Genomic DNA, 25,229 nt, shown 5'->3' with positions numbered 1-25,229 from the left:
AAACATTTACAATATGTCTGAATTTTAGGGGGCTTCGAACGAATTAGGGCATTTACATGGAAAATGCATCTCTACTTACAACATTTTCTACTTACGAAATTTCTTCCAGAACCAATTAATTTCGCAAGTAGAGTTGCCACTGTAACATTTATCTTCTGTCAACTGATGAACACCAGCGAGCCTGTACGACTAGTGTGTAAAGATCTGCAGGATCCAGAGAGGTTAAGCTGACATCTGCTACTACCTTGACAAGATTGAAGAAGTACTTGAATCTGTGAGCCAAGCTCTCGGTCCTAACCTTGATTTCACTGATGCACACAGTTATAGGAAATCTTGAACAGAGGAATTGATCAATCTGGCAACTCTGCTTGACCCACGCTTCCGCATTGAATACGCTTGTGAATGTGAGAACAAAGTGGCCCAAGCCAGAGGCTCTTTCTGAATTGGAATTCCTTCTATCAAAGCAAAGTCATAAAGCTGCATCTGATCCCCATCTTGAAAGAGGAGTAAAAAAACCAACTGTTGCACTCAGCCTCCATGAGACCAAAGACGCCCCTTTGTTGCTTTTTCAAGAGCAGAGCAACAGAAGACCATTATTTCAGACATCACTCAAGTATTTTGAAGGCTACTGAATAAAATATTCCTCCATGGTCTAATGAATCGTTGGCCTCAGGTCATGTTATCAGCATGTGTGTGTGTGTGTGTGTGTGTGTGTGTGTGTGTGTGTGTGTGTGTGTGTGTGTGTGTGTGTGTGTGTGTGTGTGTGTGTGTGTGTGGGTGTGTGGGTGTGGGTGTGTGTGCGCGTGCGCGTGTGCGTTTAACTTTGTGAATTCAGAAAGGAAGCAGCAAGTCAAGGTGGCTGCAGTGAAGGGTTGGCAAAACAACTCCTGGGAGAAATGTCACAATTTGGTGACGTCTATTGGCTGCAGACTTGAAACGCTTAGTGACTGAATTAAAATTGGCCATAATGGTAAAGTTGTACAGTACTTGGTCTTCTGTTCAAATGGCAAAAGTACATAGATGAATATCGTAGTAATTCTTTGCAAATTGATCTATAGCATGTTAAAGCAACCAGCCAGCATTAAACTCTTAAAAAAAAGAGTGGCAAGAACGTGTTCTTAGTCGCGGTGGCAGCCAGTTTAAGGCAACTCTTCAACGTACAGTAATTCTCAAACAACGACATTTTAGTCCACTAGGTGGCAGTATCGCACAGCGTTTTGAGGTCCCGGGGATGAATCCACCAACGGCAGTCTTTGGCGACGAAAGTTGCAATAAAATGTGGACTCTTCATAAAGACAAATGCCCAGTGAAACAACTTTGCTGCTTTACATACAGTAATTAGATAATTACAATTCATATTCGAATCACTGGGCTCAGATCCTCCATTTTGTAAGTTCTATTAGTGATTGGGTCAAGCGTAAAATATTTTGTGAAGTGCTGAATATGCTTTATAAATAAATATGAGTGGTGTGTTAAAAACACGTTAAATGTGTTGTGTTCTCTTGTTCTGTACGGACGTTTTTATTTCATCAGAAATATCCATCCATCCATTTTCCGAACCGCTTGATCCTCACTAGCATGCTGGAGCCTATCCCAGCTGGTTTCGGGCAGTAGGCGGGGGACACCCTGAATCTGTTGCCAGCCAATCGCAGGGCACACAGAAACGAACAACCATCCACGCTCACATTCACACCTCGGGACAATTTAGAGCGTTCAATCAGCCTGCCACGCCTGTTTTTGGAATGTGAGAGGAAACCGGAGTACCCCGTGAAAACCCACGCAGGCCCGGGGAAAACGGGCAAACTCCACACAGGGAGGCCGGAGCTGGAATTGAACCCGGTACCTCTGCACTATTCCGATTAGTATTCGTATAGTCGTTTTTTGAATTAACCCATTCATGCACCCTCTAACCCAGGGGTGGGCAATTATTTTCCCGGGTGGCGGGGGCAAATGAGAAGCAGAAAATATTGTGGAGGGCCAGTACAAAAGTTTGAAATAGAAATGGAAAATAAATAAGATAGCACAATGTCTTTGTATGCCAATAATAATGTAACATTCTCCTCCACCATCACACTCAGCACCGGTTCTCCTCAAGGATGTGTACTGAGCCCCCTGTTGTTCACGTTCTACACATTTGACTGCTCTCCGACTCTTATTAGAGGTCCAGTTTGCGGAAAGTTTTTAACATGATAATCAAACCATTCTAGGAAATATTCATTTACTCGAGCCACAAGTAATTCACTCTGAGCATGGAAATTGCCAGAATCGGACTGAGTAAGAATCGCTTCCTTGTTTCGTAGATTTGAGTCTTTCCGACTCCAGGCGTCTCCTGAATGTTTCGTACTTTGTTACCCGCTTCGTTTAATCAGATACATATCACTTTCCCTTCCATGCTCATTACTCTCTCCCTCTTTCTTCATCTTCCCCTCCCTCCCTGTGCTCTGCAACTTGAATTAACTGTGCCACCTGGTGTTGAAATACCTGTCATTACAAGTCCAAACGAAATGAATGCAATCAAACCTTAATTGTGCACCAATCTTCGGCGGGCCGGATTAAAAAGACCAATGGGCCGGATCCGGCCCGCTGGCCGCAGTTTGCTCACCCCTGCTCTAACCTGATAACATGATAAGCTGTCCACTGTAGTAACCGCTGTCCCTGAAAGGGATAATACATATAAAAACAAATTAGAAATGTTTTTTTAGTTTCCTGCTTTTACTGATATTTTACCTTTTTGCTGCGGTATTGTTTCATGTATTATTAACAACTCTATTTTGGTACGAAGGTTAAAGTGACAAAAAGTATCGGCTACATTTTGCTTTTAATCAGATGCACTTTGTTGTTAATAAACTATGGTAATTTGTAAGTCTAATCTTTCATGATTAGATTGTAATTACATGAAACTGATTTGGCTTAACAGTTCCTTGCATGTTTACGGTTTCAACTGCTGTATTAACTCATTCACTCCCAAAGACGTTTTTAAACGTCTTTTCAGACTTGGTCGAGAATTGGCTGGTACTGAATGAGTTAATGTGAAGGCACTTATTGAAATTCTAGGTGTTGTCAGTTACTTGTGGTTTTTCGCTATTTGTGCTTGTTGTGTGGGGCTTGGTCCCTATCCCACGCGAATAATTAAAACGATTTTTTAAAATGATATATTCTGTGACGAAAGGAATGCTATTTTTCAATTATTTAATTATCGTTTTTTGTCATTGCGGAATTGTTTATTGATGTATTTATTTGTAATTTTTATGAATGTATTTATTTATTTTTGTTTTATCAATGCACAGTATTGATCCAGACAGCTGGTGCCCATAACATCAAAAATACACAATAATAGATGTTTCCTGATAGGTGCAGTCAAAGTGGGGTTTTGCCACTTAGACTTATTAGACAGCGACGTCCAACCTCTTTTAAAGAGCACTTGTCTGTTGACATCTTCAACTGGTTCAGCACCAGTTTTGGAAGAAAATCAAGCAAGTCAAGTCAACAGTATTTATAGAGCACTTTCAAACAGTCATCGCTGCATACAAAGTGCTGTACATGGAGCAATTTAATATGCACAATAAACAGTAAGACAAATCGGTAATAAAGGCGTTAGAAAGCACCAAACAGTAAAACCAAGAACAAATCTAAGTCATGCTGAGTCAAACGCCAAAGAATACAAGTGAGTTTTGAGGAGGGTTTTGAAGATGGACAGCGAGGAGGCTTGCCGAATGTTCAGTGGGAGGTCATTCCAGAGAGAGGGCCCAGCAACAGAAAAGGCTTGATACCCTCTGAGCCTCAGTTTAGTTCTTGGTACTTCTAATAAAGTCTGGTCCACAGACCTGAGGCGCCGGGCAGGTGTGTAGTGGCGGATGAGCTCAGAGAGGTAAGGTGGCTCCAGATTATTCAGAGATTTGAAAACAAAGAGGAGGATCTTGAAAATAACTCTAAAATGAATGCGGAGCCAGTGAAGGGAAGCCAGAATAGGACAAAAATGGCTGTAGTGTGTCATTTTTTTTTCTGCAACTAGGCGTCATCGAAAAGAACCAAATGGTTTAAAAGCTCAGCTTGACACGAATAAATGTGTTTAACCTGCCGAGACATGCAGACAAGACACATGTCAGCATAGACGGCAGCTGCAAGGACACGCGTCCGTTGCTCATTTATGCAAATTTGGTGTGAAGCGTGACACCGCAAATAGTACTAAATCTGCTCCCTTTCTATCACACCCCCTCCAGGAACCACCACACTTGCCCTCATTACAATTGGAGATGTTGCTCCATCTCTCTTGGGGAAACGTTGACCAGACGTCCGTTCGCATCTGTTTTTTGTTCATCTCTTCATTTATTTTCTGACAAGAGGCATGCCGGATTTGTCATGGAAATCAATTTTCTGTAATGTTTCACCTCATTAGAGTCACAGGTGAGCTGTTGCCTATCCTAGCTGACTTTGGACAACAGGCGGTGAATGCTCTGGACTGGTCGCCAATCAATTGGAGAGCATCTATACATTGGCAAAAGTAAACGTGCTTTCCACTACTCCACCGTGTTTCACCTCATTTAAATTTACTGTATTTCATTTGAAATTTGTAAAGCGCTTTGTTACAGCTGCCGCTGTTGTGAAAGCGCTATATAAATCAGCATGTATTGTATTGTATTGTATTGAACATTTTTCAATGCCAGCCATTTAAAAACAACAACAACAACAACAAAAAACAATGAGTACTAGCCACTTTAGAGCTTTCTAAACGGATCTTTCAAAGTTTTGTTTTAATGACTAAGGAAACAGAAACCACCACTTTGAAGGTTAGTCTTCTTTAGTCGTATTTCATCAAATGAACAAATTTTCAAATGAACAAAGTTTGAAAATGAACCAGCTTTTGATGGCAAAACAATTTTACATTTGACAAGCTATTTGCACACTATTTAGTAGTATTCATTCACTCATTCATTCACTCATCTTCCGAGCCGCTTGATCCTCACAAGGGTCGCGGGGGGTGCTGGAGCCTATCCCAGCTGTCTTCGGGCAGTAGGCGGGGGACACCCTGAATCGGTTGCCAGCCAATCGCAGGGCACACAGAAACGAACAACCATTCGCAACCACACTCACACCTAGGGACAATTTAGAGTGTTCAAACAACCTGCCATGCATGTTTTTGGAATGTGGGAGGAAACCGGAGCACCCGGAGGCCCAGGGAGAACATGCAAACTCCACACAGGGAGGCCTGGAGCTGGAATCGAACCCGGTACCTCTGCACTGTGAAGCCGACGTGCTAACCACTGGACTACCGGGCCGCCCATATTTAGTAGTAGTATTTAGTATTTTGTGTGTGTGTGTGTGTGTGAGTGCATTCATTATGCCGTGTGCGTGTATGTACTGGTACTTAAAGTCGTTGGTTATACTTCTAATTTTAAATAATTTCACCTATTCTCTTTTGTGACACTCTTTGTAGTAGAGTTGCTGCCAATCATAGAAGTGGGGGCAGGGCACCTCATTTGAATAATGTCTGTCATTTACATTTTCTGTATGCAATGGGGAAAATCAACTCAATTTGGAAATTGATTTTTTTTTGAGGGGGGGATCATTATGAATAATTATTGAAAGGTTATAAGACCCAGCTCTAGGTAGACACACAAAAATAAATGAATGTAGGTCACAGGAGGTGACTTGTGTCAACCTCCTGAGTTTAATGTGTCCTTCCTGCGGAGTGTGCATCTTTTCTGCATGTGTGTATTTGTATGAATGTGTTGGTCCAATAGTCTTGCCGCCTTGAGGCTTTGTGCGTAAACTGGGTCATCCTCCCCATCACCACCACACTAACGACGGACCACGCCGCCCTCCCCCTCATTAGCCTCTCTTCCTAATCGTTCCTCATACTCCGCCACATTCGGCTCTGCTGCTTTTGTCTCGTGTCGGTGGGCTCTTTAGCCCCAAGCCCCCCTCTTTGGCATTCACTTATTGACATACTTGCATGACTACGAATGAAAGAGACAGAGAAAAGACAGCGCCAGCGTTAGCTGCGCATGCATAATCCTCAATCATATACAGCCCACATGGTGAGGTCGTCTTTTTCCTGCTGTGCCTCTTTCACTTTTCCTACCTCCTAATTGGCTGCGAGTGGCAGCAGCTCCGGGCTACCAAAAGCCACCGTGTGCTTTGCTTTTGAAATGTCTCCCCCAAGGTCTTCTTGGATCTGATTGGCTCCTCCAAGTCACTCCTACAGTGGCCATGCAATTATTGCGTCAGTTACATAATGAATAGCATTTGATGCAAATATTCAAACCTCGGATTTGTCTGATCATCTTTTGTCTATGTTTTATTTATTTATTTTTGGTAATCATCTTTAGACCGAATGTAAGCATTCATTGTCTTTACCAAGTAACGATATTCGATAACCTTACATCTTGCAGTTGAGATGAAAATGTTTTTTGTTTTTTGTTTTTATCAAATATTACTCAAAACGGCGTGGTCGACGGTGGTCGAGTGGTTAGTGCGTCGACCTCACAGTGCTGAGGTCGTGGGTTCGTTCCGGGCTCCGGCCTTCCTTTGTGGAGTTGGCATGTTCTCTCCGTGCCTGCGTGGGTTTTCTCCGGGTACTCCGGTTTCCTGCCACATTCCAAAAACATGCATGGAAGGCTAATGGAACACTCTAAATTGTCCCTAAGTGTGAGTGTGAGCGTGGATGGTTGTTCGTCTCTACGTGCCCTGCGATTGGCTGGCAACTGGTTCAGGGTGTCCCCCGCCAACTGCCCGAAGACAGCTGGGATAGGCTCCAACACCCCCCGCGGCCCTTGTGAGGATAAAGCGGTTGGATGGATGGATATTACTAAAAACAAAGAATGAAACCATTTTTAAAAAATGCGGCACACGTTTCACTTCACAAAAATACTTAAGAGTAACAACATGGCTTAATTCTCTCTAGCTGCCGTGTTACGCTGCAGCGTGTCCCCCATAGAGCCTGACTTGCCTCATGACTATCTCCCTTGGGCTCTGCCCCCCAAGTCCACAGTCGTTGACACCCGCAACACCTTACATTATAAATCTGTGCTTTTAAGCCCCTGTTCATGAATGTGTGGGAGGGCGTGCACTACCACCAAGGGCAGTTGCACACTATGGATGTGTGATTAAAAACCACCAGAGACCAGCCTTGTGACGTGCTAAAAGTAAGCTGGTGATGCGGTAATGGAAGGTCATTTCTATCCCCTCTCTTCCTCTCGTGGGACCCTCGCTCACTCTGGTGGAGGTGCTGAGGGGCAGCTGCATGTCTGGCTGTGAAGCGAAGTGAGCCGAGTTAGAAATTGGTGAAAGGCGTTGCCGAGAGGCAGGGGGGAAATATTGATTGAGTATATGAGTTTTTCGTCACCTTTGACACACATTTGCATAATCAGCAGTGTTCCAAATGTGTAATTGCAGCTGTGCACTGATTTTAACTGCAAATGTGTGTCGATTAAACAATGGACAACGTGTATTAATAAATAATAAATATGTATTATTGAATAAAAATAACAACAATAATAATAATTAAATGATGTGAAAGACAATTGTAAATAGCACTGTGATTTTATCCATTTTGTGTTTATATTGCACTTAATTGAACAGTGTTTGTTGTTTTTTTTTCTTCTTTCTTCTTTCTACCTACATTTTTGCTGCTGGAGGCTGTAAATTTCCCGAGTGTGGGACAAATAAATAAAGGATATCTTATATGACACACTTTTATCAATGAACCCTTTCAGGGTTACGGGGTGCATGAAAGGGTTAAATTCATTCTAAAAATTCACAACTGAAATAGAATTGGCAGCATAAATCTGATCATGTTTCCTCGTCTCTCTACTTTCTAGAATTGCATCGTTACTTGTTGCAAGGAAGTCAGTTTTGTTATGCTTTGCAGTTTGGATCAGAGGGCACGGATAGTGGCAGAAGTGGTAGAAGATGAAATTTATAATTGGCAAGACTGTCTCCGCTTTTGTGGTATATTACATCCAAGTAAATTTAAATGAACATCTATTCATGATGAAGCCCTCATTGAACCCAATTGCCTGTTTTCGAAGCAGGTAGGGGATGACAAATCTCCCTTAAGTTAACACACCATCATCTTTAAAAGACATCCGATAATCTCACTTTTGCCGATTTGGATCGCAAGGGAGTGAAAAGATCCAAATTTGTCGGGATTGGTGGTATGTGTGTGCTTTTCTTCAGTAAATGAAACAAAAATCGCGCAATGTACATCCACTTTGCGATTGAACACCTGCTCTGCCTTCAAAATAAGCTGCATGCTGGAAAAACAGCCCATTTGTTGAATCTCCTCATAATGATAGCATTTTGCCATGATGCGTTATTGAGGCAAAACAAACTGCTGAGCTAAAATGAAATGAGTTTGGTTTCTCATTTTCATTTTGGTTTCTCTTTCAATAGCATGAGAAATGATCGGAGTTAATACGCGTCCATCATATTTTAACTGAATTTCGCTCCACTCACATCCATGAGGATATTTCATTGCCAAGCTAGCTTCTTTCTTCTTCTTTGTTATTATTGTTTTGGTACGCTGTAAGGTCAGCTCTTATTGCTTTCCGATCATCAAAAATGGGTGTTTTTTTTTTTTAACCAGTTGGTCTGGCCCCAGTACCCTAGGGAACGCCCCCCCCACCCCCACCACCACCTCCCATAGGGAACCTGCTGGCAAACGGCTGTAAATCACCATCTGTCTCCAATGTGTCCTGAACTTGTCACCCTTGACCTTTAGCCATCCGCCCACACATACGCAGTCCTGTTAGCCTCACATGCACCCCCCTACACATACACACACCTAATTTATAAATATTAAACGTAACAGGAACAAACGAGGTAATGAAATGTGAAATATGGTTGAGATACGTGATTTTATTTGTAAAGCCGAATCAAACAATTAATTCCATGCACGCATGTAATTTTGAAAAACCTGTTTCTCTGTTCCAGGCTCAAACACTTGCTCGGTTAACCACTGTTAATGGAGGGCCTGGGTGGGGTTGGAGGGAATAAAAATCTACTTGGCCTTTGAGTAGCAACATGATGGCAAAAACAAAACATGGAATGTGCACTTCAAATGCCTCAAATGTCACCCGTGACAGTGAAATTCAAATTGCGCTATTTAAGTCAACGTTTTTATTTTATTTATTTATTTATTTATTTTGGGGGCGAGTGACGCGGTTTGAAACATCATAGTAATATTAAGAAGTCCATTTGGAGAATACCTTGAAATTTCATCACATATGAGTGTATCTGTGGATATTTAGAGCTGGAAAACAAAAAAGGTCCCATAAAGTAATTTATTTGCAAAACTGCTCCACAAAGGGAAAAAAAAGTCTTGTGATTGATTCAGTACTACAATACTTCACCCACCCCACCTCCCAACCCTTCAGTGGTGGCAGACGCTCACTGAGCTGAAGTCTCAGGAGATTTGTTGACATCACAAATGAAACTGGTTTGAAAGTTTTTTTGTTGTTGTTGTTTTTAGGCATTCATGTAATTCTAAGAACATTTTTTGGTTAAATTACTCCACGTGTTGGGTCAAAAGAGATGCTTGTCACAAGACAAGATCACAGAAAGGCTGATTGTAGTCATTTAGCAACAACAGCCCCCCCCAAAAAAAAAAAAACCCAACCATGTTTTTCCAATTTTCTCACATTCCACAGAGTGGAGGAATTGTAGTTGTACGCTACTATTATAAGATCCCCAAAGAACGCTGTGGTTGACTCTGCTGAAAGTCTTGTCTGCTGCCTGGGCCATTGACTCTGTCAAAGCTAACCACACTTCTACTCATACTCTAGCTATGTGACTTTTTCTGCCATACTGTCACTTTGAGCACCACTTGTGCCACGGAGAGTTGTTTTGTGATTATATGAATTCCAACGAGAACAGCATATACTGTAAAACAATAGTTTTGAAAAAGAAAAAAGAACACCTACAACACTTTGTGTGTTTGTGTTTTTATGACCACACTGTGACAAATAGGAAGTGGGCAGTCGATCTCAAAAGATGGCCACAAGATAGAGAAATTGCGGTCTTGCTAGCGGACATTAAGTTCCTATTGCAACATTGTGTTGCTATTAAAACATGACATAAGCCAACATCAATGCAGTAACATTCATCGAGGGGCATAACTAAGGTGACAGAAATGGAACAAGTCGTACCTCTGATTTTCTTACTTGCTGCGACTCGCCATACATATTACAGTGGAGCCTCTCACGGAGTGCACAATTCATTCTGTCACGCCGGTTGAAGAAGAAATCGTTCTCATTTCAAAACCATTTTTTTCCATAATATTGTAAAGGGAATGACGGTAGTTCCAATTTTGGTCATCATTTATAAAACCTGTGTTGAGCTCTTTATGTTAATTTTAACGCAAGCTGCGGTTGAGATTTTTGCCCTCAACATCAGAAATCTAAGGCAGATGTGTTTGCTACTCATCCACTGTGCTCTCCATCTGCACCGTTATAAAGTGGTACATTGATTTACTCATAGAAAATATTTTTTTCCCATTGAAATTGATTGAAATGCTATTGATCTGTTTCAGACACCCCCCAAAAAACTTTTTTTGTTACCTGTTAAAGAAGAAAAGAAGCACTGTAGTTTAATACGACGCTGCCAACATAGATAAACCACTGTCAAAAAATAAACAATTTTTATGAGGTGTAATTAAGCTGAAAGTCACCACCCCCCCCCCCCCCCCCCATGTAGTGTGTGTATTGGTACATCCCTTTAAAGGGCGCGGCTAAGTGAGTGACATCAAAAGCTGACTCCAGCTTTGCTCTTAGCCATTTACAGTTGTGTGGAGCATCTTCTCCATGTTCATTGCACATGTTCATATTTTATAGTTGTGTGTTTGTCGCGTTCAATAAAAGGGAGGGGGAAAAAAGTGGCTAAGCAACTCTGAGAAACAGTTTTTAGAGTAATGCTGCTTCTACTCTATTTGTACGTCACTGTCTTCAAGTCAAACATTTTCATTTTTAACCGTGTGTCATATCCAATCGTCAAATCTGGTTCCTTCACTCCTCACTGTATTTTTCTCCTTGACTGCACAACTGAACCCGGATCAGACAGGAAGTGATGAGAATGGTGTGTGTCCTTCTGAATATTTTCCTTCTGTCAGAAGTCAAAAGAGTCCCAAAGTGGAAGACCTTGAAAGCCTGTTGTTTTTGGGGGGGATGAAGTTTTTATTCCAAAAATACATTTCCCAGAAAAAGGAGAAGTAGTTGTTGAGTTACGTAAGTGGGCAAGCAGCACTGTTTATTAAAACACTTGCATAATGTTCAAAGAGCCTCGCATCAATAGATAATAAACGTTTCAGAAGTGATATAATTCTGTTCAAGAGAGCAGTGCGTTATTATTATTATTATTATTTTTTTTTAAATATATTTCCAAGGCCGGGCAGACAGGGCTGTTATGCAACTGGACTAATGAGGACCCCACTGCCTCAACGCATCGATATGATCCTGGCTATTTGTGGAAGACGTTATAAACTCTTAAGATGCTGCACTCGCTTACGTGAATGCTTAAGCATGTCTTGCATGCAAATATTCTTTAGTGTTATTTTAAAATAAATGTATGTGTCGAAATAAAGCCTCCGATAGGCACCTCTACCATGCGCAATTGAATACCACCTCTATTTGTAGAATGAGGTACTCTAAAAGCAGCACTATGATAAAACATGTTTATTTGTACACAATATTTTACAAGTGAATGCTGACTCTTGATTAAATTGTTGTTTTGCACCGCAGCGTCGTGCAGCGTTACTGCCTGGAGTTATCGAGTAACAAATCCAAAAGAGCCATTTAGAAGGGGCACGGAACGCAGGCTGAGAATCTTGTTCCAGGGAGGTGAGATTATTACATTGTTATGTACTGATCTGGTGCCACTCTGCCAGTCTCATGAAGGCAAGCGGAGCAGACAGCTCGCTGGTCTGTGCACTTCCACATGATCACAATTGAACAAAGAGGAAGCGTGAATTGTGCCAGTCAGTCACGCACTAAAACAACTTGATCCTTGAAGTTTCCCACTGAGCAAACATTATTGGACAGGAAAAGGGGGCAAATAACGTCTAATGTGACCGGACAACATTGCCTCACAATTTATGACTATAAGAGTTTTCTTGGGTGATTTTCAAAGGTTTCACATGGGGGCGCAAGGTTGTGTAAACATTCTCCATTGACACAACATCCCAAAAAATAAATAGTCAAACCTCGGTTTTCGAACGTCTCGGTTCTTGGCCAATTCGGTTTTTGACCAAAAAAAAGTTTTTTTTTATGCCTCGGATGACGAACAAATTTCCGTTCTCGAACAAACTGAGCGCACTTGAATGCACCATTTGACTCGTCTCGTCATCCTTACACGTGGAAGTGACGCTTCCTCGTGTTGCTTTCCATTCTGAGCAGACGTGCTCAATAAACATTTTTATTTTAAAAAGAGCGTGGTTTCGGTTTTCGAACAATTTCGGTTTCGAACAATTTCTGGAACGGATTATGGACGAAAACCTAGGTTTGACTGTACTGGAAGTTGGTGATGTCCCTTTGTAATACTTGTGACCAAAACTGTCCTTGCCTCTTTCTAGTCCTTGTTTCTTTCTAATGTAATGTAAGTGATTGGATGTTGGGTGCACTAGCCATTTAGTAAAATGTACAATGTGATGGCCATTCATGTGTTTTAGTTGTGATATCCTTGCAGTTACCGTATTTTCCGCACTATAAGGCGCACATAAAGCATTAAAATTTCTCAAAAGCCGACAGCACGCTTTAGAATTGGATGCGTCTTATATATGGATCAAGATTCATATTTTTTGAACGTAGTATTTTAAATGTTCTGTAAAGCGCTTTGTTAAAGCTGCAGCAGTTGCGACAGCTCAATATAAATAAAGCTGTATTGTGTTGTATTCCTTTAGCTTCGCTCCATCTAGTGGCTGCATAACATAAACACAGCCATTATTGTAGCTTCTATTCTATGCACCTTATAACGCGGTGCGCCATATATGTGAAAATAGGCTTCTCATTGAAGTTACGCGTTATACTCTGAAGCACCTTATAGTGCGGAAAGTACGGTATTTGCAATGAATGTGCATGTGCAACGATTTTTTTGTTTTATTTTGTTTAAAAAAGGGGGTGGGGGAACCACGTTTCCACAAAGCAGTGCAGTTTGATTTTGTTTTCCGCATTTGGGTTCAGCTCGTTAAATTCATGATGCGGTTTGTCTATCAGCGAAGACGATCGATCGGTCTCCTAATTATCAACATGGCTCCTCTGAATTAAACAAAGACGAAAAACCAAACTTGCTGCACGGCAACATTCCACCTGCTGCAAATAAGATACAAAAAATGTTTTTAAATGATATTCACCTCATGTGATAACTCAGATAGTAACCAGCTCTTTTGTTCATCACATAACGTTAGCATTTTGCGTCATGGCCTCACACCTGCAGAACATTACATGATGGATTAAACATTCCATTACATTGAACCCATACCTTAAAAGAACAACAAAACATAGGTGGACCTCAGTTCACGACAGTACCGGTATACGGCAACGCAAAGTTACAAATGGTGCACGACGAATTAGTTGGCTGATGCGTCACAAAAGGACACGCTCGGTTACAGCCGGACATTGTTTCCCCGTTTAATTGTTCTTACAGCAAAAATCGTAACTGGGGAAAGCTGAGTATGTCATTGAAGTGTGTGACTAAATGGACCAATCAGGAGAGAGGATATGTGATAATACGATACTTGATTTATGTGTTGCATCTTTGACATTTAAAAATCGTTTCAGATCCGTTCAAAAATTGTTACGTGCATACTGCACCTTGTGACTGTTTGGAAAGCGGCTTTGGGCCCTTGGTCGTTGTTGTGTGGTCAAAGAGCCCAAACTCTTTGCTTTTCATGACGATGTATAAACAAAACCTCAGTTCACACCACGAGCAAAATGAAGTTATGCAATCCAATGCAAATGGTCTCATTGTACTTTTTGTGAGTCTTTGAATCTTGATTTAGACGCGCTAGCTTTGACAATATCCATCTAAAGATGATGCGGGGACAAAAATATCTGCCCCACGCACCGCCGGGGGCGGCTGTTTGTAGCGTGCCAAACGCACTTATTGCATCACCTGGGTCTTATCAACACCTATCCAGACAGTTAGGCTCCACTGTTTAACACACAAATGAGGACATGCTGAGCTAAAACACTTGCGTATGTTCCCATGGGAAGAATGAGAGGCTTATAAGTGCCGCATCCTCTTCTGTGTGGTGAAAGAAGCTGAGGTCACGCTGAAATAGTGAATTAAAACAACTCGTTGCCAAAACATTAGCTCATCATTCCCCAGCTTGTTTTGCCATTAGCCAAACCCGAGCCCCAACATTGGCCCCCTCGTGCAAAGGCTGAAATTTTGAGGGAAGCAGAGAATGTATTCATTTTATATTGCAGTAACTGCAGTGGAGATGTTATTTTCATTCTTTTTTGTCTTTTGCTGCTTTGAGGAACAGCGGTTACGAGAGTGGACATCTTATCATGTTATCAGGTTACAGGGTGCGTGAAAGGGTAAAAGTCGTGGGTGAGCTGCAGCTTATCATCCTTACCATTCTGAACCTGTCGTCAGTCAATCGCAGGGCACATACATGCAGACAAACAACCAATCACACTCACATTTATTTCTACCGATGATTTAGAGTCCTCCTAAAATATATGTTCCGGAATGTGTGCCCTCTGAAAGCCCACACAAGCAGAACATGCAAAGGCCACACAGGAAAGCCGGATTTGAATCCCGGACATGAGAACTGTGAGTTGGATGTGCTAACTACAAGGCGACCGTGCTGCCGGGCTGAATTCAATTTTGTGCTATTATTCATTTTTGTCATGTACTGAAAATCAATTCTGTGTGTTTCATCATTCATTTCAATCCCAAGGTTCATAAAAACAGCAAAAATTAAGACATTAAGTTAAATCTGCAGTTAAAAATACCTCCTCAAGTACTGTACAACATGTGCAGTATACTTGAGAAATATGTTATCAATTGGAATTTCCGAAACCACTTTTTTTTCAGACTGATACCAGGCATATATTCAGGGGAAGGTAGTCAGTGATACAGAGAACCGATACTTCTGATACTTTTGATCTCAAATTTAATTTGCTAGTAGCATAGCGCCAACTACTGCAAAGGAGGACTTACTCAATGTCAGATTTTTTTGTTCTGTTTTTTTTTTAATGTATTTATTTATTTATATTTTATTTTACTTTTTTAGCCTTTCAGCGGTTTGTTTCGGCAGCGTCCTCAAGTTCCCCGTAACCCTAAAATAAGGTCGGTATCGGCCCGATACTGACACCTGGTATTGGTACTCACCCATCCGAGTAGTCACAATGTCAAATACTGTGACATGATGTAAAAAAAAAAAAAAAAAAAAAACATTTACTAAAAGTGTAAAAATAAATAAAATAAAATGCTTATGTCAAATTTTACCAAGGGACAAATTGTCATAAAATGCAAACATTCAGCTGGCTCTACCCTAGCTCAGCAAAGAAAAAAAGTTGAAACCAGCACTAAACAAAAATTGTCAGCCCCACTCAAATTTACCCAAGTAGCTTACTTGAGAAATGACGATAAATGTAGACTACAGCTGTGTAGAAAAAGCATCACAATTTTCATGGATTCAGTGCAGCGGCTAAATTACCAGACCAGAGGCAGTGCACACATCTGTCTCCTCATGTCGTGATCGTTCAACACAACACGACAGTATTTGTACTCGGTGACACAACTAAGCACAGTCATCAAGTTTGTCCAGTGGTCAGATCCGCACCAAAATTTCCACGACAATTTTTTTCCCCCACTTCTTTCAAACCATCAAACTAAGTAACTTTTTTGTCTGACTGTGCACACAAAGCTTTGTCTCAGCTTTAAATATCCCGAGCTGTTGCTAATAACCTCTGTTGTGCGATTGTCGCGTGTTATACAACGTAAGTCTCTGTGTTGGTGACACACACATCCCATTCATCCAGTGCAGTTGCTGCTGCTCTCAGTTTTCACAATAGACTGTTGAAAAAAAAAATCAAAAGTTGTGTTAACATCGCTGACTGTTGCATAAAAGAGGAAGTCCACCTCAGCATCACATGGCGTCTTGGTTGAAAGGTCACCCAAAGCGTCACTGACTGGCTGTTGATGGACACGGAGGCCACAACAGAAGGTCAAAAAACATTATGTCGTGTGCTTTCACAGCCTTATTGCTAAGTCATTGGCAGAGAAACAGACATTTTTCTCACTGACACATTTTGATCAAACATCGGGCAAACATCTAAGAATGTCCTTGGTTGCCTTTTTTCATGTTTGGTGGGTGAGGAGGCTCTCTCAACACACAACTGTTTGTGCACAAACATTTCTTTTCTAAATATCTCCTTAAGGTGCTGTTGTCTTGTAGAAGATTGCATGCATAGTGACGGAGAAAGGCCATTTATCACCAAAGTGTTGTTAATCTGATCCTAGAAGTGCAATTCGCCTCCACCACTTGAAGCTGAACACTTTGGAAACACACTCTTGAAATGGCTGGTTGTCTGAAAACAAAAAGCACACTGAGGATGTACAAGCTGCTCACCTTGGGCAACGCCACCTTGTAATTTGGACTTGTAATCATTTCCAGGCTGCAAAGGACTTTCCATGTCTGCGTGGACTCTTTTTATACGCTCGGGAGGAGATGGAAAACAACCAGTCCAACGCCAACAGGATCTTGCAATATTTACAAAGTTTTAATGGAAACAACACGCCACTTCAAACCGTAATAACAGTTTTTGTCCAGGCATGTGTTACATGACTGTCTACTGTAATTTGTTGCCATCTGTTTTGTAGCTTAGCTAGAGAAATTGCTCTTACTTAGTTATTTACTTGTGTGCGCGTGTGTACATGCTGCACATTCACCCACTTAAAAAGTGTCACAAGGCTATTAACTGCGTTTTGTGATCACAATTTTGGTAGCCACGATTAAATTAAACAGCTCGTCAGCAAAATTTACATTTAATATGCGAGCCGTGCTGCAAATCTAATCAAGTTCTTTCTCAGTCAGTAGTCCGCCAACCAGCAGGGGGCGATCACATTTTTAAGGCTTCGTGAAGGTGCCTAAATAACAAGTGAGTGCAGTCTGCCACGGGAGCCGAAAATCATTTGGTGGACCGATGACAGACGAGTCACATTGAGAGAAGAAAGTACAGGAAAAAATTTGAGATGAGGAGCATCAAGGTGAGCAGCTAGTGCCTCGAAAGAGATCACATTTGTGATTTGGGCGTGTTTTGGATTTAGCAATGTGAGCATAATTATTCAGTTAGCTTTTGGCCAGCTTTAAATTCCAGGGGGAAAAAAATACATTACAATTGCCTGTTACATGTGTGCAGATGAAAAGGTTGTCAAAACTGGCTTGTTCACATATATCTGGAAATAAAATGATTGAAAACGCTGTAATATGCATAACAGGCCAGTAGTTGGTGAATGTGGAAAAAACCCCAGTGTGCATGAACAATTACTTGTTGTCCTCACACGTGTTTGTACTTGCATATTGAAAACACACGGGCATAGTAGTAGATGTACACTTGGCCGGAGGAACACGCTAAGTACAAATGCTACATTAGCTTTGTGTTTTGCCATTGCTGTTGTGAAAGAAGAAAACAAAAATAAATGTTTCCTTGCTTTAGTTTTTGTTTGAGAAAGTAACCATATCCATATCTTTATTTATGTCTCAGGGTTACTTCAGGTTGTTGCAATCCAGACTTTGGGACATTAAATTACTTCATCCTGACGTGCTGGCGCGTTGACTTGAGGAACCAACCACTGTGGCTAATGTTAATGATGTTTTGATGTTTTCGCCGGGCCTATCCTGTCTACTTGAGAGTTAGCCCAGGAAAAGATCCTCATTTTCCTACCAAGTCTGCATACAGCCAATCCAGGCAAGAGTCTGTGGCCACGCATGTTGTTCCCCGTTGTCTGATGCATTTGTGTACCTTATACCCCCACCCCCACCACCCCCCAGAATAGGTAGACGTTTCTAATACAAAGGAACATCTGCAGGCAAATGCTCAACCAGCAATTTAGGTTCTGGGTGAAAATCACCCTAAAAGTTGCCCTTATCCCTCTTTCAGAGAGATTCTCTGTGAGGTGGGCTGTACGGGAACTTCATCAAAAAGATAAGTACCAAATGAAGGGTTTTGCAGCTCATTTTGGGCAGTATGTGCATAATAGAACAATCACACTAAATTGCGTGTATGTATGTATGTGTACGCACACACACACACACACACACATTTGAACAGCTCCTTCCCTCTTGCCATGAACTCCATCCTTCCCAGCGTGAGTTAGACTCTGGCCTTTGCCGCGAGAGCCCTGAGCTGTTTTTAGGACACTATTTACCAACATGCCTCTGCTTTGACTGTTATTGATCTGACCACGCGTCAAGCTGGACCGACTGACCCACTGACCAGAAAACTCAAATAAATAGATTTTTTTTTTTGGGCCACATTCTGTGTTGCAATGCGTTTATGTGCAATAGAAACACATACATACTGGTACAGTATATCTTAGGAGGGCTAAGATAATAGGACTTAAATATGAATCGCTGATGTTTTTTTTTAAACCAGTTTCTGATTTTAACCTGTTTATTTCCCCTTCACTGCAAGCAAATGAAAGTGACATTATTCAAAAGTGCTTTGCTTTTGTGTTTTCCTATTTTAGAATGTGCTTTTTTCTCTATACCAAGCAAGCTTTGAGAATTAACTTCCATTAACTTAACAACAGACACACGTTGCCGCTTTGGGCTGAGCCCGGCCGGGTCCCAGCGAGCCCCACCTCCAGTGCCTAATTCCAGAGGGGGCTTCCGGTGATCCGCGCCCGGACAAGAGAAAATTTAGTCCAATATTTTTATTTGTCATAAGGCATCTGTGAGCTGCGCTTTGTTTGTTCCCTCACCTAGGATCTGTTTGCCATGGGTGACCCTGCCAGGGGCATAAAACCCCCCAGACAACTTAGCTCTTAGGATACACAAGCCCCCTCCACCATGGTAAGGTGACCGTTCATGATGGGCCTGAAAATAATTGATAGGAAAAAAAGTTTTGATAAATAAGCTTAAATTAATTGATGAAATTGATTAATCACCCAGCCCTAATTCGGGAGTGACTGAATTGTAAGATGGTGCCACTGCATAAAGTAGCACCGTCATATAAGTACTCATATTCAGACCACTTCTCTTTTATTTCCAGATGTTTTTACTCAATATATTAAATTATAAGACGACACATAATTCCATCATCTGGTGACGAATGCCAACGTGGGTTGGAGGTCGAAAGGGTTTAAAACATTTTCATTTGGAGGGGAAGATTAGACCACAAAATATGCTTATGTAACGAAAGCGGGGCTGTTTATTTCCTTTGCATTTTCCCGGACCGATAACGTTGTCTCAAAGATCTCCGTTTACAGCAACGCTGTTCTAGACTTGCCAGGGTAGATGGCGCACACTTTGTGTGCAATGTGAATGAAAACGTCGGTAAGGTAATGTGACTCAGTTGGATACTGTGCAGTCAAAGTAAAAGCTTGTTCGTGCTGTATTTTGGTTGTGATGTTATCCGTACATATCTCATAAAAATGAACGCGCACGTGTATCCCCCGTTTTTACAGACTGCTCTTCTCGGAGTCAACACGCGAGTCTTCAGAAAGTTTGACAACTATTTTCCAGTGTTTCCACATTCAGGAGCCAAAACAGCATTGACAACCAACACACCACCACCATGCACACACATTTTTTCCCCTCTTTTTCAGTTGAAAACAGCTTTATACCCAAAGCCCCGTGGGGACAAAAATAGTCATTAAAAATAGTCAAACGGTGAAGTGTGAACAGAGCCGTGTTTGTGCTGCCTTCTCATAGAATGGTTTACTTATCTGCTGAATATGTCATCGGAGCGGCCCGAGGGGGCTTAGAAACAAGTCACGTGGTGCCCTCAAGAACTCTTAATGTTTAAACAACCCCAGAATATTTGCTCGGCTCACTTGCCCCACATTGAAGTATGGGAATGTCAACACAGTCTTCCTAAACAGTGTTCGGTGAAAAAAAAAAACGGAAAATAGATTTCTTTTTAAACAGGCATCCTCTTATCACCATCGATATAATCATCCAAGTCAAATTGGCAAAGCGGGTGACCGAAATGAAGCCTGTTTGGGCCTGAGTGAAATGTGAGATGTAACGTGAGGGTTGTTGCACTCGTGGAATGTGTGTATGTCGGGGTGTGTGTGTATGTGTGTGTGTGTGTGTGTGTGTGTGTGTGTGTGTGTGTGTGTGTGTGTATCTATATATATACACCCACATATATATATATATATATAGATAGATATACACACACACACACACACCAAGTAGTGGCACATGATACGAGAGAGGTGTTCTCGATCTGCAGTGATCTCCTCCGCCTCATTTCGTGGCCATCTCCAGATGAAGGCTCAGAGAATCTAATTGGATCCTGGAGTGTTTGGCCTAAGCGGCGATCACCACACACTCCACGTAGCCTTCTTAATCCACCTGCCGCTTCCTTTTTGTGGCTTCCATCCAAGGTGTGTGCTCTCATGGGGCCTGTGTTCCCACCGCCTAAGGGACCAGTTTGGAGCGCTCACAAGGTCTTAATGTCGAGAGGATTCTCCCTGGGCAGTGATATCGCGTAGCATGCAAATGAGGTGAGAGTGTTGTTGTGAGCTTTGGGACAAAAAAAAGGGGGAAGCCAGCTTAGAACACAATTGTCAGCAGCAGAAGAGATGTGAGGTTAGAGCTGTTTGGGAGATGGTCGACAGCATAGGAATGAGAGAGTAGCTTGCGTTGTCAAACTATTTTATACGTGATAATTATGATACAGCGCCCCCGGTGGCCCAGTGGTTCGCGTGTCGACCTCACAGTGCAGAGGTCGTGGGTTCTATCCTGGCTCCGGCCTTCCTGTGTGGAGTTTGTATGTTTTTTTGTTGTTTATTTTCTAAAGCATAAAAATGCATCAAAATATGTAACAAATACATGTAACAATTCGCGCAATAAATGAGAGTTGTGCATAATGTAAAAAACAAAGAATTGAACAAAAAATAAAATGATCATTTTATACTTTTAACTGTGTCCTCATTTTTTTTTTTCCCTCTTTAGTTCATGTTCTCTCTCGGAAGTGGTTTTTGCCTGACATTTTGTAAAGATGATCGTTTTGTAGAGATGATCGTGGACTTCAGGAAACATTCTTCTCCTCAGTTGCCCCTCACACTATCCAACTGCCCTGTGTCAACCGTCGAGACCTTCAAGTTCCTGGGAATCACAGTCTCCCAGGACATGAAGTGGGAAGTCAACACCATCTCCATCCTGAAAAGGGCCCGGCAGCGGATGTACTTCCTGAGGCTGCTGAGGAAGCATGGCCTGCCACAGGAGGTGCTACGACAGTTCTACACTGCAGTCATCGAATCAATCCTGTGTTCTTCCATCACGGTTTGGTTTGGGGCCGCCACAAAAAAGGACAAAATCCGACTTCAACGGACAGTTAGGACGGCAGAAAAAATCGTTGGCACCGCCCTACCGACTCTTGAGGACTTGCACACTGCAAGAATCAAGACAAGGGCACGGAAAATCCTCCTGGATCCCCCGCACCCTGCCCACCACCTTTTTCAGCCACTCCCCTCAGGCAGACGCTACAGATCCATGCGCACCAAATCCAGTAGACACTTAAACAGCTTCTTCCCTCTAGCCATTAACTCCTTAAACAGTCACTGACAGTCACTCTTCTTGCACCACAAAATGGTACTTCAAAACTAGTGGTTACTCTAAAATGGTTCAATGATTTTGTTGTTTACGATGATACTAGTGCAGCGTGTTATACCGGAGACAAATTCCTTGTGTGTTCTACATACTTGGCCAATAAAGATGATTCTGATTCTGATTCTGAGAAACTGATCCAAGGACGTTTGCTTTTTGTCGGCTTTTAACAATCCTCCAAAAATGTCCAAGGCAAACATCAGCATAGTGAGCGATCGCCCAACTGGTCAACACTTTTTCTGGGTGATTCACATGTACGTCGAATGACGAGGACGCTGCATAGACACACATCTATCTATCTACACACAGAGACTCAGACGGTAGATGTCCCTCTTAGCCAATGGGATGCCAGGACGTTGTTAGGCAATAGCCAATGGCAGAGCAGCTTTCAGTATGTTGCATTCAGGAAACTCAGAGCTGCGACTAGCGGGCCAGACTGTGTTTTTACCTTTCATATCTGGAAATTTCTTTCGGAACAAGAGGCAATATTTTCCTGTAGAGACGTTTCCTAACATGAAAATTTCGTATGAACAGACGTTCGTAAGTAGAGGTACCACTGTGTTACAGCGCACCCGTGAAAGTCCAACACACCATCTTCCAGAAGGTTATGCAACCTTTTATATGTCGGGATTTTGAGTTAAAGATCTGCATTGTAACGTTGCCGGACAGACAGGCTGGCGTTAATACTGTCGTTTTTTTGTTCTTCGTGAAAAAATCCGTTCCAAGTTTTGCAGCTGGTAGTAACAGGCTTATTTATGAAAGGCCAAATTGATTACAATTCCCAATTTTTTTTATTAAACTTTTTATTGAATTTTTTCAAAGACTTAGAAAAAGAAAACGTGGTCACGTGTACCAAGAACCACATCAGTTCCGGGCACCGAAATAGTACATACATACATTGACATCCCTGTGAAACGGGTTACAATTACTGCCCTCCCACATATACAATGTCCTGAACACTGTTCCATATGAATAGAAAAGTAATGAAATAAAATCAAATAATAATAATAAACAAAAATAAACCAACTTGAGTGGAATGGGGCCAATAGGGTAACTCAACTATCTGTTCAAGCACTTCCTTAGGTTTCCGTAAATTTTATCCAGGTATCCCATAATGTCTCAAATTTCTCCTGTTCGCCTCGAAGAGTAAATGACAATTCCCAATTTCGATGGGAAAACTGTGTGTGGTGCTTTGCTGACATCCCATGATCCGACCGTGAATGAAGTAAATGTAAATGTTGTCTGTTGTGTTCAGTGAAAGAAGTGTTTTCTTCAAGAACGTGTGGTGGGTGCGTCATATGCTGCTTGCTGCTCTGCCCCACTGAGGGAAAGACGACGACAAATAGAGGCGATATTCTGGCACCGTGCGGTCCACGTGGTTATGTCAGCTCACATGCTCTGAATTGCTATGCTGGGAGTCATATGTTGCTTTGTGATTGGGAGCAAATAAGAATAGAGGGGATTGAAATCGCTTTCCACCTCTACACATGCCATATTTAAAACCAAACGACCCCTCATACTATTTCTTTTTTGTTTGTTTGTTTTGGTTCTTTTTGTACCATCTTTTCCCTTGAAGAATTCTGGCTTTTTGAATTGCTTATGTTTGACTCTCAGCTCGTCCCATCAGGGGTCACCACATTAAGTGGCTCGCCTGATTTGTTTATTACGGTATTTAGGTGGGATGACCTTCCCGGCACAACCCACCATTTTTTTTTCAACCCGGCCTGACCCGTGTACATATTAAGATTGTTTTCTTTTTGTTTCTGTTTGCCTATTCTTTTGTCGTTGACCCCATGCCTTTTCTTGCCATGAAATATTGACCTGTTAAGAATCAAAGAAGCAATATAATTCCTTTCGATTGCTTGCCGTCTCAACAAAAGTAGACACTGCTTGATATATTTTTCTTCATCAAGTGAATGAATACCCGGCCAGCATGTTTGCCTTCCAGACCGTGCATGTGGACGTGCGTGCGTGCTTAGTGTGTTCAATGTGCACCACAAGAAGGCTGGCATGGTGCACCCCACCTCGGTGCACCCTTTCAAAGCTGCACGCCTGCTCATGTTTGCATAGCGAAAGTGTCTCAGCCAACACGCGCAAGAAATAAATTACATATGGCCATGGACACAAATGTCTTTACGTATAATTTCCCTTTTGGCCTGACATGACCGTGCAGCCTTTTTCAAGCTATTTCTGTTGACGTTGTTTCTCCAACCATGTTATGACAGGATATCCTCAACTGCACCTACTTTATACTGTGGATGTTATCACATTTCCCCGAAACTTTCTCACTCACTGGCATGCACCCTTCATGATCGTTAAATAATCTCTTCATTCACAGTTACTGTATATGTGGAATTATCCTAAATGATACAGGATCTTTTAACCCAATGCATCTATTTACATGACTGGCAACACCAACCGTGCTTAAATCTTGATCAATAAAAACAAGTGAATAACGGTATCAATATTTTTCATAGAGCGTGCCTGAGTTCCTTTTTATCTTCTGTTTTAATTTTTTGTTTTTACTCGTATGTGCAGAACGGCAAACTGTAAGTCATCAATTAACCACAAGGACCGAAGTAACATCGGCTCAAAACCACGACACACTTTAGAAGGCGTGTATCTTCACCATAACTTGATATCCTTTCCCTTCTGTTATGATCTATGAATGTCTCACCTTTTGCTGTGGTTTTGATTGAGCATGAGTCAATTGTGTATTGGTTATTGATCAGCACATTTCCATGACATCGGGCACGCACTGACACGGTATCCCCGAGCTGACCTCTCGGGTTGGATTGAAACAAAGTGATTCCCTACCTTTCTTGACTAAAACTAAGCATTTTACATTGGAATATGTTCAATGCACATACAGTACTAAAATAATGACCTTGTGTTAATTCACTCACAAATGTATTGACCTTATGGGAAATCTAAGCCAGACTTGTTGAACAAAAGTCTGATGTACTTCCATAAAGCCACGACTTATTCTGTGAATGACATGAAGCTTAAGTGCACTTTCTGTCATCGAGCAAATGAATATTTCATTGTTCGGTCTCTGCTATAGGCAAATGAACAAAGACCCACTATTTGTCCGGAAGAAAATACACACATACGCATATGCGTATGTGGAACAGGGAGTCGCCGCTTGGAATTGAAGCGGATTTACATGGGACTGGAGATGTGAGCCAACCTCTCTTTTTCATCAGTGGACGCTACAGCTTCTTGTTTGCTTTCAAACTTAGCTTGTAGCAGATATTTTCAGCATGACATCTCTCATCCACTGGTGAAAAGACACTTTGACTCTTTCCTCTTTCATCGATAACTGCTTCAAACAACAAAGTGTATGCAGGAAAAGTGATTAAGATTGCATGACTGTCTGTGTCTTATGGGTTGTGCTGTATTATTTTGTTATTTTATGTTCACTGCTCTGTAAAGCGCTTTG

At 41.7% G+C, this 25,229-nt stretch overlaps 1 long non-coding RNA gene across 1 annotated transcript in view; it reads right to left on the bottom strand.

Moving 5' to 3' along the window:
- The window catches only part of LOC127596759 (uncharacterized), a 202,889-nt gene that overhangs the window by 6,453 nt on the left and 171,207 nt on the right, over positions 1 to 25,229 (bottom strand). The window lies entirely within an intron of this gene.

Source organism: Hippocampus zosterae, chromosome 2 (genome assembly GCF_025434085.1).
Source record: "Hippocampus zosterae strain Florida chromosome 2, ASM2543408v3, whole genome shotgun sequence".
NCBI lineage: Eukaryota > Metazoa > Chordata > Actinopteri > Syngnathiformes > Syngnathidae > Hippocampus > Hippocampus zosterae.
This window is presented reverse-complemented; position numbering and strand designations above follow the sequence as displayed.